This window comes from Polypterus senegalus, chromosome 12 (assembly GCF_016835505.1).
Source record: "Polypterus senegalus isolate Bchr_013 chromosome 12, ASM1683550v1, whole genome shotgun sequence".
Taxonomy (NCBI): domain Eukaryota; kingdom Metazoa; phylum Chordata; class Cladistia; order Polypteriformes; family Polypteridae; genus Polypterus; species Polypterus senegalus.
Genome location: NC_053165.1, coordinates 97,011,207 through 97,031,027, shown reverse-complemented (window position 1 = coordinate 97,031,027; position 19,821 = coordinate 97,011,207).

Genomic DNA, 19,821 nt, shown 5'->3' with positions numbered 1-19,821 from the left:
TTAACAATCTTCTACAAAAGTGGCCCCACTATGGCCCCATTACAAGTGAGTGATAATTTACTTTCATTATTGGCTATTTCCAACCACTTTAATGGTCAGGCAAGAGAAAAAAAAATAAGTTAGTTTTAATCCTAATAAAGCAGCACTTCTTGGCTAAAATTACCAATGTAGCTAAAATAAAGTCTGATATGTTTATAGACTGTGAATGGCAGGAGTTTGCTTTATCTTTGTAAAATATGCAGGGAATCCCTCAGCTTGTCATTCCATTTAATTAGGAGTTGAGCAAGAACTTGTGTGTTTCCAGACAACGGTGTCTGTCTTCATTACTGCAAAGAGAGCAGTAACTGAAGCATTCACTTGTATGTGTGAAAAAAGATACAAGCATCTCAACAGGAAAACAGCCATTTATCTGGCATTATTCAAAACTACAAGCAACCGCTGCAAACAAATTACTGTAAAACTGAAGGCAGTGTGAGACCGAAACAAAGACAGAAGTGTTTATAAAATATAAAAAGTTTAGGAAATTGTACATTTTTATTAGGTTACAGTTTCCTGATAATTATTTTGTATCTATTGAGGCATTATTCCACCATTTTGAATGGTTATTTTTAACAGTAAAAGACACATTTTCATGGTAATTGATAAGGCCACAAGCTAAAAAGATTACAAAGTAGGTTTTATATTAATTAATTAATCTGTTCATTTATTTTCTTAAATTGCTTATTACAATATTAGATCAGGGGAAAGTTTTGTTAATGTCTTTGAGTAAACGTTTATAAAGGCAGTGTGGCCTACAGGCTAAGGTATTTGATTGTAAACCACAAAATCACTAGTTTAGTCCTCTATTGTATCATCTGTTCGAATGTGTTGCTGATAAGGGTGGTGATGAAGATACTCAGAGCAGGAGGACTGACCTATATGTGCTGAATGTGACTGGTGAATTTCTGTTGAACTGACTCTATAGCAGGGGTCCCCAACTTTGGTCCTGGAGGGCCGCAGTGACTGCAGGCTTTCATTCTAACCCCATTCTTAATTAGTGACCTGTTTTTGCTGCTAATTAACTTCTTTTGAATTCATTTTAACTCTGAGGGCTAAATATTCTTTCGACAGCTGGCATAAATGCGCAGAAGAGCAGCTGCTGGCCACTGGAGCCGACTTTACAACAGAGCTAAAGACAGATCTGGTGAAAGAGCAAAGTGAATGTGCAAAAAAAAAAAAATACTCCGTAGAGAACATTTTGCGTATTATTGCCGAATCTGACTCTGATGTATCACTCTCTGATTCTGATACAAGTGATCTTGAGATCGAAAACGAAAGTGATGTTCCAGTATCAGCAGATCATAGTGTTGAATGCGTTCGTGTAGCGGCTGACAGCTGCGTGAAGACACTACTATACAGTATGTCATTACAAGTCAACACCTGCCTCAAAAGAGTTAATTGACTTGTTTTTTAAGATTTGTTCCCAGAAATTTCTTCATTGTTCCTCTGAATTGTTTCATTTCTTTCCTTAAACAGAAATGAAATGTGAGGTGAATGAGCCAACAGAAGACCAACTGAGTCAGGGCCTGTTGAGGTGTCGTATCGAATTGCCTGTGTAAAGAAAGCTCATACAGTTGGAGAAGATCTGATATTGTACCACAGACATACTTCTGGAATAGTTGGGTAAGGAAGCTGGCACTAAATCTGACACTGTCCCTTTGTCAGACAACACTGTGTGTAGACGTATATCTGACATGGCTGAGGATGTAACAGACCAATTACTTGAACAAGTGAAACACAGCCCTTGGTTTGGTTTGCAGTTTTAATGAAAGCACAGTTTATTGTCTATGTCACATTTATTGTTGATGGAAAGTCTGTTGAGGTGTTTTTATTCTGCAAAGAAATTTAGGGGAAGACAAAAGATCGGGACATTTTTCAAATTTTGGATGTGTTAATGCAAGCAAATTTAATTGACTGGTCTTATTGCATGGGCGTCTATAAGGATTGTGCCGCTGCCATGATAGGCAAGCGTAGCGGAGTTGTCGTGTTGATAAGGTTGTTCAAGTTTTTAATAGTATCATAGCACATCCCCTTAAGCACAGGCAATTTGCCAATTAGTGCAGTGACACGGGTGACAGTTTTGAACGCCTTGAATTCTGAGTTCCAGTGGCTGTCTCGTGGGGCAGTTTTACGATGAGTATCTGATCTCCACAGTTTCTCTCGTCTAAGAACTCCCAGTTTTCTAGCTGTTAAGATAATCAGTCATGGGTTCTGAAGCGTGCGTATTTGGCCGACATATTTCCACTTTTAAATACCTTGAATTAGAGCATGCAGCACCACAATCACAGCCAAGTCCCAGACCTGGACAATCATCATTTAGACCGGATCAGAAATCCTTTTGAGTCTAGAGTTGAAGAGGATTGTCTTGATTCGAGGTCACAAAAGGAATTATTTGAAATAAACAATGATGGAAGTTTGAAAATACAATTCTCTACCATTACCCTGTCAGAATTATGGAGTAATCTCAGAAACAAATACTCAGTGTTGAGGAAAAAAGCTTCCCAATGTCTCTTACTGGCCACTTGCAAAAGCATACCTGTGTGAAGCAGGTTTTTCTGAATTGAAAGTACTGAAAACCAAAAGCAGAGCACATCTAAATGTGAAAAATGATATGAGATTGTCTCTAAGCCAGCTGCAACCCAGAGTGGACAATGTGTGCAAGAATATCCATCCCCAAAAGTCTCACTAGGCCAAGGCTGAGTTTAAGTTAGTTATTTATTATGAACGGTCGTTTGTTTCCATAGTAAAAGTGCCTTGTTGTGTATAGTTTTGTTACATGCACTTAACAGGTAGTAGGTCCGTATAGCAGTGTATTATAGACATGTAGAATATATCATTTGTTGGAAGGTGATAGGTAGGGGGTCCTCAGCCAAAAGTAAGTCTCTTTGGTGGGCTTGGCATGAAAAAGGTTGGACACCCCTGATCAAACTCATAAGTATTGTATTATCTGTTCATGTGTATTGTTATGCTGTGGGTTATATTCAAGAGTTGGTTTACTGTTTGAGAATTGCAACTTTGTTTGTGATGGGTGTTTCGTATACTTTAATGCATTTTTATATAACATTTTTAATCACTAACATTGATTGTGTCCATTATAATAGATACTTTCAATTTAAGTATTGTATTTGTTTCATTCTTAAATGTTATTTTGTCTGCATATTTAGGTACAGGGGGGGCACGGTGGCGCGGTGGCGTAGTGCTGCTGCCTCACAGTTAGGAGACCCGGGTTCACTTTCCGGGTCCTCCCTGCGTGGACTTTGCATGTTCTCCCCGTGTCTGCGTGGGTTTCCTCCCACAGTCCAAAGACATGCAGGTTAGGTGCATTGGCAATCCTAAATTGTCCTTAGTGTGTGCTTGGTATGTGTGTGTGTGTGTGTGTGCACCCTGTGGTGCGCTGGCGCCCTGCTCGGGGTTTGTTTCGTGCCTTGTGCCCTGTGTTGGGTGGGATAGGCTCCAGCAGACCCCCGTAACCCTGTAGTTAGGATATAGCGGGTTGGACAATGGATGGATGGATGGATTTAGGTAGAGTGTCCTTGAGTGTTTATAAGGGTGCTAATAGGTAAGTTATTTTTACTACAATTATTATTATTTTCAAACTAATTGTTTTAAATTGCAGATAAAGGTACATGATAAGCTAGGTGCAAGCTGTTTGTTGTTTGATCGGTGTATGACCCCTTGGATTTTTAGCACCAATTATGCTGAGTTTATCTTAAGACACTTGTGAAAAGAGAAACATGGATGGGATGAAGAAGTGAAAGGCAAATATGTTCAGAAAGGTAAAAAATAAATTGGCAACTTGAAGGTAATTGTGCACTGTAAGGTAAGCAGATGCATCAAACCAGTAAGGATTGGACCAATAAAGTCCTCACAAATGTACCATTTTGCAGAGGCCAGTTAAAATGTTATGGAATATTTCTTGATTAATGGAAAAAGCAGAAAACACTGTACATTCTTAATGGGAAAGTCAAGAGTGACACTGTTGATGCAAGACTAGAGCTAAAACTGCTTTTGTGGCAATTAAAATGGATAAGATGCTAAAAGGCGAACATCAAATACCCTTTCAAGAATTTGCATTTTGAACTGTTAGCATCACGGTGATAAAATACATGAAATGAAAGCACTCCTTTCAAGGTGTTTGTTGCTAACAGAATCACAGTAACACGAGAACCTTCACAAATAATAATTTCTGCTGGAATAGCATTAAGGAAGACTGGGCATAGAAAGCTACATCAAAGGAAGCATGTGGAAACAAGAACCTTCTTATTAAAGATAGAACACGAATGACCAAAAAGACCAAATTGAATGGATTCATTCAATGAAAATGATAAAGAGATTATAAGCTGTTTTGTTAAATTCACATGTGCAGTGGATATCACTGAACCTATAAACTAAAAATGGCTATGCTTGAAGAAAGCTTCACCATGGGATCCTGCAGCCAGAGAAGATATCATTTCAACAGGCACAGCCAACCTTTAAAATCACAGGCTCAGGTCCCTACTGTCACCACAGGCTCCCAGCAGGGCTCCCCGCCAAGTTTCACTCCTTCAACTCCATTTGCCATTCCTCAGCCAGAATGACTCTTCTCAGCCCACTTTGAGTGCCGGCCCACCCTCCTCCAAAGGTTTCACGTTCCCGGCTACCTGCCTGCACACTAATGTGCTGGCTCCTCTTGCTCACTCATTGCCTTTGCCATCTTCAGTCTATTTTAGCCCCACATCTTCTCTCCTCAGTCTTTTTTTTTCCTCCTTCGTCTTGCACTTTTCCTTTTAAAACCCTGTGGAACATGCAGGTCCGGAAATCAATACAAATGCGGGATCACTTACACCCACATCCGCCTGGAGCCACTCTGCCATACTAATAATAATAATAATAATTCTTTGCATTTATATAGCGCTTTTCTCACTACTCAAAGTGCTAAGCAATTGCAGGTTAAGGGCCCAACATCCTATCTGAAAATATTAGTGTGTTATTTATTTATTCATCGAAAATGCACATGCCACAGACCTGCTACATTACAACAACACTTGACATACGATTGGTTGCTTTTCATTTATTATTTGTGTAAATGCAGGTTAAGTGACTTATCATATATACTAGCATTGAAGTTCTCCCGTGGATAAGTCGGGGCTTGATTTTACCATATAATTTCCGGTATTTTATATTGTCTCTTGTATAAATCGAATGCGGATTGATCCAAGAGATTATGATATGCTAACACCCACCTGAGAGAGTAACAACAGAGCACACTGCCTTTTTTTTCTATGTATTGTGCATATGTGACCACACAGTAATACCCAAACAATTCCATGGAACGTTTGTACTGTTTTATGTTTTTTGTATCTCACACCCTCATACACCTTTATCGTAAGAGAATCCCTTATCTACGATGGAGCGTTTGATCACATGAAAATATGAAGCTGGTTTTAAATGAAAAGTCGTTGAAGTTACGAAAGAAATTGGTAACTGCGCTGCTGCCACAAAATTCGATGTGTCTGAGTAACTGGTGCGAGATTCATGTAAAAAAAAATTAACTGTCATATTTTTGAATGGGCATATAAGTCGGAATCTGATTTTATGGTTGATTTTTCGGGTTTCAAGACCTGACTTATACAAAAGTATATACGGTACTTATGGTCGCACAGTGTCAATAGTGGGCTTTAAACCCTTAACCTCAGGGTTTGAAGTCCATAGCCTTATCCAACTATGCCATGCTGCCTGCCTTAGTAGTATATGGCTGATTTGATTTGGTAAAGATAGACTAAACAGCATTTTCCAATACTTCAATTGCATCAGAAAGGACTTTCACCAAAAATTAATTTTGCACCAGGAAATACTATTTTGATAATAGATAGATCTACATATTACGGTTCAGGAATAATCGATTGAGTCATCAAAAAAAATTTCAAAACACCAACGGTGCAGTCAGAAGAGTATTTGTGTAGACAAAAAGCACCATAATGGACGGAGTAGAATATTGAGACCATAACACATGCAGCTAGAATGAGCACAATGACAAGCTTTATTTTCCGGAAAACCAGTTCTTAAATATTTCTTCTTAACCTGCAGGTGTATTTTACTTTTAAGTGAACTACCATTTGGATTACAATGTCTCCAGTGTTGTAAATGTCACAAACAGCCCTCATTTATTGTGTTGTTCTTGCAATAAGCCACCTTTACTGCTTGAAAATACACAATTTTTTCTTCTGAAGTAATCAGTTTTTTACCTGAAATATTTTTAAATTGTTCTTTAATAGCTGCAACCTTTCTAAGTATAAAATGTTGACATAGCTATAGCTATTGTGTTAATTATTATATATTTACATATACCCGTTCCTTATATTATATGTATTGTGTTAAAATTAAAGACATTGAAACAAGAATTCGTTACACTATTACACCTGTCCGTAATCTAGCAGCCAACATGGAATATGACTTTTAGAATTACTTTTCCTACTTAATGTGATGAGTGGCAACATTACTTCCAAATGTAGAGAGCTGATTTATTATATTGTCTTCGCATTTAAACTTTCTTATAATCTGCAAGAGACCAGGTACAAACACGGGCTGGTTCATTGTCTGTGAGGGGTTTGCTTGTTCACCCTTTGTTTTAATAATAATAATAATAATAATTATTATAAATCTGTACTCTCTACCCATCGTGGGCTAAAAATTGACGTCAATGGGAACCTGGTTGAATCCTCAGCATCAGTCCGTAATTTGGGTGTCATCTTTGAAGAGGCTTCTTACTTTTCAACCTCATATTCGCTCGATAGTACAGATGGCTTTTTTCCATCTTTGTAACGTTGCTCATCTGCATTCTTTCCTCAGTGTGAAGGATACTGAAACACCGATTCATGCTTTCATCACTACCCGTCTGGACTATTGCAATGCATTGTTTGATGGCCTCCCGAATAAATATATCAATAGATTACAATATATTCAGAATTCTGCTGCTCGTCTAATTACACACACTAAAACATCTGCTCTCATCACTCCTGTCCTTTATGATTTGCTTTGGTTACCAGTCTTTTCAAGAATTAAATATAAAATTATTTGTCTCACCTTTAAAGCCCTTCATGGTTTAGCCCCTCATTATCTGACTGAGCTGCTGCTTTCTTACACTCCTGCTCGTTCATTAAGATCATCAGACACTAACGTACTCACTGTACCTAAATACAGGTTAGGAACTATGGGCAGCAGAGCTTTCAGTGTGATAGCCCCTAAAATTTGGAATGCTCTTCCCCTCAGCCTTTGCAAGGAAAAATCTATTATTCATTTCAAAATCCTGTTAAAAACGCATTTCTTCAATGAGTATTATTCATTTTCTTGTATGTAATTTCTACTGTCTTGTTAATGTGTTCATTGAATTGTACAGTTTCCATGAGTGTATGAGAGGCGCTAGATAAATAAAACATATTATTACTATAAATAATAATTCATTACATTTATGTATCACTTTTTTCACTACTCCACACAGGGAGGACCCAGGACACAATGATCTTTACTGCGATCTTTACGAGGCAGTAGCACTACCACTGTGCCACCTGTGTGGTACATTCTTTTCGGTTTGCCTACCACATCCAAATGATATGTAGACAACATCGGCTTATGGCTGTAAAATGGTCTTGTATGTACAGGTGTGTTGTAGATAAAATGTGCACTACCTCATTTTGCTAGTGTTTTAACGGCAAACAAGGATTTCATTATTAAACAAACAGACCAAACAGAGATTCAGAAAGCCAGCTGCCCTGACCACCTGTATTCCAGAAGGACACTTATTTGAGCGAGTAAACAATTCTGCACCCCCTATTGTTAACCAATATTTGGATCTTCTTACTTTCTGAATTTCTCCAGTTACATCCAAAACGTAATACTTTAAAGTATATAATATCCAGGGTCGGGTTAGTTGTGGTGCAGGACAATCTGGATCCCTGCCTACATGCTTCTCTTGTCATAATATGACCCTGGAAATCATTTGCCCTTTACAATGAAGTACATTCAGCAAAATCACTCAAGAAAGCTAATCCTTATCATTCTATGTGGATGTGCCGAGTACTTTAAGCTTTCTACGGCCACACTGAACAACAGGGGAGTTCCCATACATGGCAACATTGGGCAGAATAGTAAGGAAGTAAAAGCAATCTTTGATATGTGATTTGTTTTACTCTCAGCAGATGTCACTGCTCTTGTTTTTCTTTTAGCCATTATGGTGGTTTTCACTTAGTATTCTGATTACTTTGCCTTAAAACACTTCACCACAGCTCACTTTGCTGTTTTATATTTAAGTTTAATAGAGTGTGATCTTTGATGTTCAATAAACAAAATAATGACACTTGATTAGGAATTCTGAACATGTTTGTACAAAGTCCTGGAAGATTATCAATATACGGACTTGTGAGGAACGTACTTTTCCGGCCACCAGTGACATTGCCAATAGGTTGCCACAACCTAGCATTTTTTGAATTTTCCTGAACATATCAGGCTATATTACTTCTGCTTGTCTGTGTACTGAAGTGTCTTGTCTTCTTGGTCTTTCTCATTCCTCATCCTGTAATCGACATTTACAATGGCACTTAGCAGTTGTTGTTGCTGTTTTTCTTCTTGCCATCATGGTGCGTATTACTTGGTTTCTTGATAACTTTGCTGTAAACATGCAACCACAGGTTACTTTGTCATCCTTTATGGACTCCAGGTTGACACTACCTACGTTTTACATTCAGGATTACTTCTTGCTTGTCCATGTTTTAATGTCTTGTCTTTGAAGAACTTCATGATTGTTTTCAGGTTTTATATATTTATACAATACTAGCTAGCTATGTGTAGACGATTGTCGCGAATTTGCATCAAACCGCTTGCAGGCTGAATGCAGTCGAGGTGGCTCATGTATCCCGCTAATGCCGGTTGCTGCGTATTCGATACGTTCCAAGGATTGTATTGAAAGTGCTTTTCATCCTATCTAGTGGTCGTAGTGGAAACTACAACCGCCTGATGGAAGCAAAGTGTTGCCGTTTCCGTGCGCGTGGATTTTGGGTGCTTACTTCGAGAAATTGCACTAAGATAAAAATACATATAAGCTTATTGTTTTCTTCTATTGCTGATATTTCAGAATAACCAACTTGTGGTGAAAATTCCGAAAGTTATACGCCGTTTTCGCTATGTCGCTTTTTCGCTACATTCGGCAATAATGGCTGCATATGAATAATATTGTATTTAGGTGCAATATCGTAGAAATTCAAATTCCGGTGCATAGATTTCAAATGCTTTGCATTTTGATCCTAGTTAATTTCTAGAATTAATGTAAAAATAGCACACTGAGATATAAATGCGATTTCGGTCCTTTATTTTGAGGCGGAACTAAATCAACTTTCTAAAGGAAGCGAGCTGGTTGACTTCAAATCAGGGTTCCACCAGTTGAAAGTGATGACAGCTGTCTCAGTGACAGTGGGGATAGCGATGAAGACTACAGACCTACACCTTTATCAGAAGGTGATGTTTCTGGAGATGAAAGCAGCAGTAATGAGAGTACTGACAATGAAAGCAGCAGTGATGAAGACTCTGACAGCAATCATGATGTACCTGCTAGCACCAGTGCTACTGGTGCAAGAAGGTGACCAGCTGCTACTGCAAGGAGAACACAGCAAAAGGTAGCGTGGAAGACAGTGCAACAACAGAACTCTGCAAAAGACATTATAATTGGGCAAGCTGCTTTTCCTGATGCTGATGAAATCAGACTGCCCATTCAATACATCAGAGACTTTTTTGATGCTGATCTTTTAGATAGTATTGCAGAACAAACTAATCTGTATTGCATGCAAAAAAATCCAAACAGTGTCCTCAAATTGGATCGAAATGAATTGGATCAAATGTTCAAAGTGCAATGTTCACCTGTGCCTCAACAAGAACAACTACTTTCGAGAATTCTATGAGTAAGACTTTTTCTCCTCGTGTGACTTGTTGTTAATTTCATGACATTCTACTGATTTTTGGAAAATTTTTGCAATTTGGATTGTTGACTGGAGGAACTGATCAATAACAGCATCAATAAAATAATCTACATACCTGAGAATGGAAAATTTGTTTAATACCCAATTATGCCTAATGTTGCTAATTTGCATCATACCTAAATTTATTTCTAATATATGTGCTATATTCAAATTAACAATCTGCACTTAATTTAGCATCTATTTGAAAGTAAAAACACAAATATTTTTTTTTATATAATTGTAAATAAATTCAGGCAACAAGGGGTTAATGTAGGCAGGTAACAGAAAAAATAAAAAAAAATATCTGATATCAGATATCTCTTGCCTTACATACCATCAGCATTATATACACTGTATATGATGTGTTTCAGCCATGCTGATTTCTATCATAGTAATAAAGATCTTCATACTTCAGCATTTGCTTCATCAGACAAAATGCTATTCATAATTTCTCCAACAGTCCAGGCTGTGGAGTCAACTGTTTATAATTCAGTTTTTTAATCACCAGAATTCAACTTTTATAGCCAAATACTATTTAATTCAGTCTCATGTATGGATAGTTGTAACAGGAAAAAAAGGTTTTATTTGAGTTTTTATTTTTATTTATTTGTTTACATGCAGTACTAAAATAAGAAAGTATTTTAATAAATGGTTATATACCATAGCTGTGAATGCTCTCTTAGATAAAATACTATTAGCCTTAGAATAATATTTAGGGATAAAGCTTGATGAGCTGTGAAACAAGGGCTTCACCTTCAATCTGCTGTTCCTGAAATTTTTGTCAGCTTTAATTAAAACTGACAAGCGGCATCAAATTCTTGACAGGGGAGAAGTGGATCATTAATGGTAGGCTTTATGGATTTTCTTATTGTAAGGACATGTTTAAAAATATATTATTAAATGATAAACTCCTGGCTGTTTCAAAATAGGTAGCTATTTGAAATTCACATAGTACTGTATAATTAGAAAATGTACACTTTCCTAGATTAGCATTTACACTTAGGAGAATATTTTAACTGATGAAAGAAGGCAGATTTGTTATTAAGAAAACAAAGATTGTGACTTGGCAGGTAAAAGCTTGAGGGAGGGTTTTTCCAATTTTCAAAAACGTATACTTCCCTGTTTGAAATTCTAAACCATCTGCTGACAGCTCCTCTTTTATTTGTTCTGATAGGAACATCATTTTCTCCATTTCAATAAATCAAGAACTCTTCAACAGCTGCCAGTGGACCGATCACTTGCCATCCTTGACTAACAATTCCATTAAAAAGGGAAATCAGAAGAGAACTGTTATTGACAACTGCATTAAAGACTATTATCTACCAGAAGTTATTTTGTGAATTAAAAGCAGTGTACGTTAAAGCTTTAGATAAACGTGAAACATTTATTGTGCTTGTGTCACATCCATTACAGCTGATGTACTTCATGTAAAAGAAAAGGCTGTTGTAGTGACGGGTATGTAAAACTCGGGCATTATGACTTCTAAGAAGATTGTAAAAAAGCATTACACATGGCCACAGTTTGTCACATATTATTGCTTAGTGTCAAGGTGTCTGAATGAAACCATGAAAATAAAAGTGAGTCATATATATTATAATAATTTATATCTCAGATCAGCATTTTATCCTGTCTTTATGCATCAATTTCGTGAACCTGTTTCATTTTTTTAGGATGGGCAGGAACCAACCCAGGATGTGTCCTCAATGCATGAAGCACATTCGCTTATACTGCACCGATTTAGAGTTTCTGAACTATTGTAAATACTGTTGAGATGTGTGAGGAAAACCAAGTTTTCAAGTTGGTTTCCTACCTTTCTGAGGCTCAACTTCTCTCTTCATATCCTAAGCAATAATGGCATTACCTGGTGCCAGGAATACAACATTCATTGCATAAAATGGGAGTTTGCTTGTTTTATAAGTATGATCAGGTCAGCTTCAGGGGAAAAACAACTTTTTTAAAACACATTTTAGTTATGGTCATGATCGGGGTAGGAAGAAAACAAAAAAATTATACAAATGCAGTAAATCTCAGCAGCTGATTTAGAAAGGCAGGAAAAGGGAATAATTAGCCATCTGTAAATTAGCTGACTAGATAATTATTCCCTTCAGTAATATATCATATTTGGGGGGTGGGGGGCAGCTAGTTATAATTTGTACTTCATATTTAGTGGATTGATTATTATTCCCTTTCCTACATAGCACATCTCACTGATGTTGAAAATGGGAGTGATAATTGCAGAGGAAAAAAAAATACATTGTTAACATAAAGCGGCTCTTAATTTGTGCTGAAGCTAACTGGAGCTCAGCTCCTGTACTTCTGACTTTGAGCCCTTTGTACTCCGGGACTACAAAATCTACATAAAATATTTGTTTTATAATGTTAATAATCTGTAAATAAACAAAGTTTATTTCACTAGCTTATTTTAAATTTTATGAAGAATGGGTTACATCATACTTATCTGTTTTTTGTTCGGATAATGTGAAAAAGGAAAAATTGTGCCATGAAAACTGGAAGCTGCACAAATGAAAATAAACTATCAAGTCAGTGTTGTTAAAAAAAATAAATAATGCATCAGGTGAGGATGCTGATAAAAAGGTTGAGAGATAAAAGGAACTGGAGAAAAGCAAAGGGAACAAAGACGAATCAGATGAAATTGGGAAGAGTGAAAGCTCCAATACGAGTGCCTGTGCAGAGCGCGGACAGCTGGGCAATTTAAGATTGCAAGATATCCAAGTAAAATACGAGTTTATATGTGCAAGTTGTAGTCATCTGAGGGAATGACAGGTCATGAAAAAATAAATGTTGGGACACCAACCCAGCCATCCCCTTTTACTTCAAATAATAATAAAAAAAACAAGCACATGATGGCATCAAAGCAACAACAAAGTATAGCCTCCTTCAAGATTGGCGCAAAGTAATTCCGCTTTTAGATAATAGAGGAGCTCCATCTCTTTCAGTTTCTCAGTCATAAAGTGACGCTTCCTTTCAGATGGTCATGCTTTTATGGCCCAGGGACAGGAAGGGGTGGAGTCAGTTGCCCTCACTAGTCAGTATTTTGGTTCTCAGCCTGGGGTGTAACTACATACCTGGCAGGAACTTGAAGGGTGACTATTTGACGCATATGCATGATAAAGTATACATATCAGAAGATCTCATTTCATTTATTAAAATATTACATGCTGACAGTGCTGTGAGTGCTGTGTGAGGGTTGTGTGGGCTTTCCCATTAGTTTATCCCAGCTTTCTGAAGGGGTGTTAGTTACTCATTTACCTTATTCTAACCTTGGAAAATGAAATTGGTAGCTTCTCTAAAACAAGACAGACACCTCCTGGACTTCAGTTTTAAGTTACATTTATTTAACTCTTGAGTAACATGCATATATATATATATATATATATATATATATATATATATATATATATATATATGCAGTATATATATATATATATGCAGTATATATATATAGTCACAAAAATTATACAAAGTCATCAAAAGGTTTGGGGCAGCCACCTGTATAATGTATCCTGGCTGCAAAAGGGTTAAGTAACTGTGCAATGTTCACAAGTTCTAGTCCAAAACAGAACTGACATTGGTTGCCTAAGATGGCGGTTTTATATGCCAAGCATGGAAGTGACATCATCAAAGGCACCAGAAACCAGAAGTGACATCATCAAAGGCACCAGAAACCAGAAGTGACATTATCAAAGGTGCCAGAACCGGACATGACATCATCAGGAGGTGCCAGTACGTCATCAGTGGCACGGAAAACCGGAACTGGTGCCGTCAATGGTACCGGGACCGGAAGTAAAGGCATCAGTGGTGTTGGAACTGTGCAGGATTTTCCGTGGATAGTCTGCAAGGGATTGAGAAAGAAGGTCATTGCACCTCAACGGCCCCTGGTCTAGCATGGAATTACTATAATTCAAGCCCATTAGCTGTCTCCCAAAGGTACGTGTGTGACAATATATATATATATATATATATATATATATATATACTTTTAATAAACTGTAAAAGATTATTATATATTAAATACAAATTCCATACTTCTAATTACAGACATGGGAGAACCATGTACCTGCTGCTTTTTATTCCAACTAGTTTTCACAGTCAGTGATTCATTTTACCTTGAATTATTTTCATTGTTTATTTTTCGGTTCTTTTTATCTTCTCTTATTCTGAATTTAGAAAACTGCAAATGAACAAGTGGAAAAAAAAGGGAAAAAAGCATTTTTAATCAGGAAACGCTACTTCTTCTAGAGTTTCAGAGTCTCTACTAAATGTGCAAACCAAAGATATCTTATCCTCTTTGTTCTTCAAACAAAACAAAATATCATAAACAACAACAGTGGGCGTGAAATTTGGCTTTTAGAAACAAAGTCATCAAGAATATCGCATATGTTAATTTTTGCTGCATGCTCTCTTTAAAAACCAGTGACAGGAATGGAAAAGGAGAAAGGATATAATATTGGAAGAGGGGATGCTGTAATAAAGTGCAAATGTTGGCTGCATATTGAACTGTGTGCAATTTTTTCCATTTTATCTCCAGTTACTTAAGCAAGCATGTGCATGTGTATATCAATAATGGCTGTAGTAAGGCAATTCCATGAAATGTTGTCATCTTTATGTTCTTAAACATTCACGTCTACTTTTGAATCCTGTTGTTTTGTTTTTGTTTTTTTTTAATATTTGTTTATTTTTCATGTTATTTTGAATGTCAGACCCATTTTGTTAGCAGAAGCACCTCCATATTGTTTATATTTATAACTCATTTCTGATTAGGGGGACTATGATGTTTTTGGTTGTTCCCTAGTTAAAGATGGCAGTGTGCACCTCCCAATGTCCTAGCTTAGATTTAAATCTAGTGAGTTCCTTATGCATGCTGTTTTGGTTCAGATCCTCATTTATTTGATTGGCTTTAGACTGTTGCTCTCCTTTCTGACCTCCGAAGTTTGCATTAAAGTTTTGGTTGTGCTGCTTGTAATGTTTGCCTTACTCATTCCCAATCTTATACATTTTTAGCCTTTGGACTAAGAATTTAGTCTAATCCTCTTGTCTTTCTACTCCTGGAGTCATATTTATAAAACTTCCATTCGCTCATTTCGATCCTCTTTTTGCATTTATGCAACTTTCCGTGCAAAAGTTGGGATTTATAAAAGGAAACTTGGAAGGAGAGCCTGCATATATTTATGACAACTTTGACTCGTCCATACTCAACATTTTAGAGAAAGTGGGAAATTATGACACCATTGATAAAGTGAGAGATTGCAGCCAAAACCAAGTAAACAGCAACTAAATGATAACCAAGTCATTATTATAAATTTGCATTGATGTAACAAACAAATTAAGCCTAAATAGTGATGAATATGATGAACTGACTCTAGTTTAGTTCCCTTTTAAGAGCAAACATTTACATATATGCAGTAAAGAAATTTTTCATCTGTTTATATTGAATACCTGTTGTCACGTCTCAGGATTAGAAACAAATGCAGAAACTTGTTGTCAATAATTGCATGAAGAAAAAACAGGTAGGATTCACTCCCTGTGTACAGAAACCTATACAGTAAATATCAGCCTACTCCTAGCCTAATGGTTTGAAACAACATTGCTTGTTTGGCGCTATTTGAAGACTATGTACAGTAAATAATCATATACGAAAGGAACAAGCTTTTAGAACCTAGCTGGGCTTTTTTTTGCCCATGGTCTTCATTGTCTTGGAGCTATGTGCTGATTTGGGTAACTACAACAATAAATATGTGACACCATGAACACACCAAGAAAAGGCAAAAGGGGCAAACAAGCCATAACAAAGGATATCAAAGGAAAAAAGTCCCATAAAATGCTAGCAATAGCATTAAAATATCCCCAGAACAGTCAAAACCTTGAACGGCTAATCGATTAAAGCAGTAGGCAAAGACTTAACAAAGATTATTGGGTAAAGAATTGAAATATGTTTTTAAGCTCTGTAAGGTGGCGCAGTGATAGCGCTGCTGCCTCGCAGTTAGGAGAACTGGGTTCGCTTCCCAGGTCCTCCCTGTGTGTTTGCATGTCCTCCCCGTGTCTGTGTGGGTTTACTCCCACAGTCCAAAGACATGCAGGTTAGGCGCATTGGCGAACCTAAATTGTCCCAAGTGTGTGTGTGTGCCCTGCAGTGGGCTGGCGCCCTGCCCAGGGATTTGTTCCTGCCTTGCGCCCTGTGTTGGCTGGGATTGGCTCCAGCAGACCCCTGTGACCTTGTAGTTAGGATAATAGTGGGTTAGATAATGGAATGATTAATGAAGCTCTGTAAGCTTGAGTAGAAGCTAAGTATCATTTAGTACACCAGCAAAAACACATCAGACAGCCAAATCACGAGCAGCAAAACTGACAGGGAAGTGGCACTTACCTAAACAATCTAATGCTACATTCAGACCAAATGTTGAAATTGTTTTTTTGTCTGCTTTACCCTATATGGGATGAAGTGGTGGCTGTGAGGCTAGGGATTTGCACTAGTGATCGGAAGGATGCCGGTTCAAATCCCGTAAACGGCAAAAGTGACTCTACTTCATTGGGCACTTGAGCAAGGCCTGGGTATGATGTTAACATGCATGCAGTCCTGCATGTAGGCCCTCCAACCTGCAGGGAAAAACCTGGGGGTTGGTGGCAGAATTGGCACTCCAGCCACCGTAAAAACCTTCACACTGGTTCCATTCCATCTGAACTGGTTGTGGTGCTGAGGTGTCCTAATCTGGGATCTTGAGTTGGTTTGTTATGTGGTTGGTGCAGCAATGTGTAAGCTTCTAATCTCTACCCTATACCATCAGCATGTCTTCATAAATTCAATTTTGATTAAAGAGTCTTCTTCTTCTTCTTTCAGCTGCTCCTGTTAGGGGTTGCCACAGCGGATCATCTTCTTCTATATCTTTCTGTCCTCTGCATCTTGTTCTGTTACACCCATCACCTGCATGTCTCTTTTGTTCTGGATACAAATGTATCTTTGTAAATAGATGTTTCCTGCATTAGAAGAAAGCACGCCTACTTCAAACAATGTTTTCAAAATCCAGAAAACTATTACATTTCAGCCAACAACTTCCCTTTTTCTTACTTCCTGAAAACATCATCCATGATTCTCCTATCCCCTCATTCACTGCACCTAGCATCAGATAGTAGAACATTTTATTAATGTTTTAGCCTTTCTTCTTTGATAAATCATCACACTGTAATTTCAAAAAATGCTTTTGTCTTAGCATATCAAAAGATTATATTATCTCTAATCTTATTATTTACTGACTCATCTTGAATTTCTCAGAACTTGCTTATATTACAGAAACCTTTTTACTTTTCCAGTAAAGATTTATGATGAATTTTAGACCCGATAATAGTGCTGCTACGTAACGGTATTGTCCAGGTCATTACAAACTGAAACACAATGCTGTCTTATTCATTTATATATGAAATAATGTTTGTCACAGTTTATCATTTCATTTTAATTAATAAACTGCTTACTATTTCACTAATTCTCAAATTACCATTATAATACATGCTAAGCTATTTAAACTAATATAAACAAATCCTTACTCAGGAAGTTCACTCTTGGCCCCGTTTTCTTTTTCATTTACTGACGTAGTTAGGCTTCAACTTTCACAATTCCAGGATTCATCTGTATGTTGATGTCACAGTTGTTGATCTTCATACTGCTTCCTTGTCCCCATCAAATAAGAACCAGCATGAATTCATCTGCTTTGTTCAGCTGGCTCGTCACATTTATTCTAAAGCCCTTGTCACACTACATGACTTCTGCAGTGATTTTTACTCACAGAGTTTATCACCTATATCTTGGTGAGTTGGGGCACCTGTGGCACTCTCACATTACTGTCAGTTGTGAAGTTCGATATTTCTAGGAACTAAATCAACAGCTGCAGGGATGGGCACATGGGAGAGCTGACAACCAATAACAACCAGCATGGCCATAAAAATATGAACACAGGTGTTTTGATCCAAGCAAGAAGAAGACAGGTTCTTCAGTCTGATGTCACAAGACAGAATTAAAAAAGGAAAATAAACGGACCAAGATTAAGGCTGAACTTGTCATACCTGGAAACCCTAAATAAAGGCGCAGGTTCAGTCAAATAGTACGTGAATTATCTGTCAGCATGCCATGAGTTTAAAATACTTTGAAAATTTGCAAATATACTGCAGAATCATCATGGTGTCATGTAATTTGTCATCCCCTGCACTTTCTAGTTGCTTATCTGTAAACAAGATTTAGCAACTGCAGTTGTGACTTTTTATATCAACACTGACTAGAAGTTGCGTAGCCAGGTTAATCTGTAACTTCAAACAACTAACTCTGCAAAGGAACATATCCAGGGTGTTTATTATTTGAACATACAAGAGTAGTGTACCACAAAGCCAAATTCCATCCATCCATCCATTTTCTAACCTGCTGAATCCGAATACAGGGTCACGGGGGTCTGCTGGAGCCAATCCCAGCCAACACAGGGCACAAGGCAGGAACCAATCCTGGGCAGGGTGCCAACCCACCGCAGGACACACACAAACACACCCACACACTAAGGCCAATTTAGAATCGCCAATCCACCTAACCTGCATGTCTTTGGATTGTGGGAGGAAACCGGAGTGCCCGGAGGAAACCCACGCAGACACGGGAGAACATGCAAACTCCACGCAGGGAGGACCCGGGAAGCGAACCCGGGTCTCCTAACTGCGAGGCAACAGCGCTACCACTGCGCCACCGTGCCGCCCACAAGCCAAATTCAGTAGGACATATTAAACAATAACATCTAACATCTAAGTCAAGTCGGGGAGCATGCACTGGTACAGTGTGTTGTCGCACCCACTACATGACGAAACAACTCCGGCAGACATGCGGTCCAGTCCCACCCTCAGGAAATGACTCTCTATATGCCACAGCCAGGTGTTACGTGGGTGACTCCTTGGCCTGGTCCAGCCACTTGGGTCCCCAACAATGAGGATCCTACGAGCTGGATCACCCTCTGGAGCGGAGTAAAAAGTGTAGGATAACAATGAAATAAACTGTAAACATGTGTTATTATCAAAAGTACAAATATATATAAAAATCTCATGTTCACAGACTGGCAATAAACAATAACCAGGCACAGAAATTAAAATATAATAATTAAAAAATTTACAAACAAAGAGCACAGCAAAAAAAAGACAATATTAACAGAACTATGAGGTTTTGCTCTTTTTAAATACACACATACCTCCAACTGCATGAATGGCTGATTAAATAGGTTGCTTAGCAACAGTGATTGAGAAGTAGGGCCAAAGGCACAGCCCTGAGCACACCGAGAGAGCTCGGTACAACCTCAGTCAAGTGCTGACCTCAAACACGACCACAGCATGTCCTTCTTGAAAATGTGCTGCAAGCCTTGTACTTCATGATCTATCTCTACTATAAACAGCACAACTATTGAGCAGGTGGCCTTGTAAAATAATTAGCAATCTGGCAGAATTATAAAGTTTTAAAAACATATAGATAACCTTGTATTAAACCTAAATGTTTTATGGTAGGAAACATGTCTTTGTACATTTAACACAAGAAAGGAATTAGATGTTGCTACTGACTTGCCCCTGCCTGAATTTGCCATGGTAGATGTAAAAATGTCTTTTAGCTTCTTTGTCCTTTACAAGTAGAATATATACTGTAGACATAACGAATTTCAAGACTGCAGTTACTCACTGCTACTGGCTACTTTATATTTTAAATTTTCATATGTGTGATTTTATCATGAAATTACTATGAAATTCCAGAAATCACAGTAAAAAGTGTGAT